The following is a 2,538-nucleotide window of genomic DNA, read 5'->3' on the forward strand; positions in this document are numbered from 1 at the left end:
GGCGTGTTGGAAAGAGCTGGAAGCGGGAGGTGGGAGACTTGGGTTCTACGACTCATTCTATCACCAACTTACTGTACCACCTCAGGCCTATCTGTTTCAGGGCAGCAATGTCTTCATCTGTTAAGTGGAGCTGATATGGCCAAGGCAAGAAAATGAATATTAAGGTAACACTAAATATTAGTATTTAGCGATCGAGTGAAGGTTTGTCATCATTAATCTTATGCCTTCTTCCCCCATGATTCATTTGTTTATGAATCGTTGAGTCAGCCTTATTTATTCACTCAGACGCCAGGCAACCACACACCCCAGCTCTGCTGCTACTCTGGCTGCTGCTGTGAGTGGTGAACTGTCCCTCTTCTCTGACCCAGGAGTCTCGTGCCTTTTACCAACATCCATGAAACTGCGATAGACTAATTTGATAGCATGCAAGAGGGCTAAAATCTCTCACCTTCACAGTTCTCGACACTGTCCTGGTCCGATACGTCTGCCGTCATCTAGAGAGGAGAGGATGAGGAGAGGCAGGAGCAGAAGGGCGAAACCTCTTCCTGGAATCTTGAGTCAGTGTTAGGGGTCTCCCTGGAAGTGCCTGCTTTCTGCTGCACGGCCTGCAGTTGCATCTGCAGAGAAAGCACTTCTGGAACAATGGGTGATGGGGAGAACGAGAGACAATGTAGGACAACTCACCGGGTCTCACCTTTTGCACAGAACAATGTTTTCCAAACTCCAGCCCTTCGGGTACCAGTTTGATTTTTATTTTAGTCCTGTCTGTCTACAATCTCCATAATTGCCTTCCTATTGTTATTTTTAATTGACTTGCCTTTTTATTTACTTAGATAATTCTTTTAGCAAGAAACTCGATATCACTATGACAAATGGAAACTCCAGGATTTCTTGGCTGTACTCGGAAGACAACTTTGCAAATAAATACAATGAAAACAAAAATAAGGTTATCAAATAATAACCAGATACAGTTGCCCTGAAGACCTTGGTCCTGTTCTTACTGTTACAAAGGGGCATTAGGGTTTGATTTTCCTGTGGGGACGCGGAAGCAGTGAGCCGGTCCTGGGGGCGGTGGCAGGTGTCGAGAAACTGATAATGTTTGCTTGAATTTGCTTCTGTGTTTGCTTCCTCAATGTCTCAGGAGAGATGCTGGAATATTATGGTGTTCCCATAGGCCAAGTTTTGCAGATTTGGGAAAATAAAGACTATGGATCAGCTCGAAGTATTGTTCAGATTATTGGAAAAATTCTTCCTTTAGGACCTGGTCCCAGGTCTAATTTTGAGAAATAGTATATGGAGAAATGATGAAGAGGAGAAAGTTGAATAGTTATTGTCACCTGCTCTAAGACATAACAGACCAATGAAAAATGATCGGCCTGTAAGCGAAGCTGCAATTAAAAAAATTAGTCGCCCTTGAAGATGAGCTGACTTTTCTCTGCTCTCAGATTGCTGTGATTGTGGAAATGCAGAAACTGAGAGACAGGACAGATTCTGGCTCCTTTGACTTGAATAATGGGTCTAGTGGTTTGGGACAAATATCGTCATCAGGGACTGCTCAACTCAGCGACGAACCAGATCCATGTTCAAGTTCATTGCCTCCCTCTGCTCCTCCTCCACCACCCCTGCCCCCTCACTTTTCTCCTCTGCAGCCTCCATGTTCTCCTCTTGTACAACCAGGATCTAAGAATATTTGTGACTCAGATAATTCGGCAGCTGAAATGAAAAAACAGCACGCAGGTGCTTGTCAGACCATTTATAGTCGTCGTCCAAAAAAACCAGAAAAATAAAGATGTTCCAAACATGCTGGATGTTCTACAGGATATGAATAAGGTGAAACTCCGTGCTGTTGAATGGTCACGGGAGGTAGATCCATTCCTAAGAGATCTCGTGGCCTTAATACCCCATGCACTTAAGCAGAAATTTGCATTCCAAGATGATTCCTTTGAGAAAGAAAATAGGTCTTGGGAGCCTTTTCCCTTTTCTAGTCCAGAAGCTTCAAGGTTTGGACATCACATGGCCCAGTCAGAAGGACAGTGAACTAAAAGAAGAAGTGACAGACACAAACCACGTTGACCAAGGTGTGCACGTTGCGAGCTGTGCCTACACCCATGAGGAAAGATTGCAGAAGCACACCAGCCAGCCTTTCACGACGTGTTAAAGGAGCACGTCTTCTGTTACGTAGTTAAATGAAGTCTGTACATGGGGTATATGAGTGCAGAGCTGTGAAGAGTCTTGACCCTCAAGAATTCCTGTCTCTGGTCTTGGAAGATCCAGCAGCTACCTGGGTACTGGATAGTTAGGTGTATGGATTTTTTCTTTGCTTTGTCTCCCCAAATCCCCCCAATACATAGTTGTATATTATAGTTGTAGGTCCTTCCGGTTAAGGTATGTGGGATGCCTCCTCAGCATGGCCTGACAAGTGGTGCCATGTCCGCACCCGGGATCCGAACTGGCAAACCCCAGGCTGCCGAAGCAGAGCGCACGAATCTAACCACTGGGCCATGGGCCGCCCTCCTGGACTTTTAAAAAAGTGTATTT

General features: G+C 45.2%; 1 pseudogene; it reads left to right on the forward strand.

Annotated features, from left to right (window-relative positions):
• Nucleotides 1-642: 642 nt before the first annotated feature.
• On the forward strand, nucleotides 643-2,269 carry LOC103563121 (mitochondrial fission regulator 2 pseudogene; annotated as a pseudogene).
• Nucleotides 2,270-2,538: the final 269 nt, after the last annotated feature.

The sequence above is a fragment of the Equus przewalskii genome, chromosome 12 (assembly GCF_037783145.1).
Source record: "Equus przewalskii isolate Varuska chromosome 12, EquPr2, whole genome shotgun sequence".
NCBI lineage: Eukaryota > Metazoa > Chordata > Mammalia > Perissodactyla > Equidae > Equus > Equus przewalskii.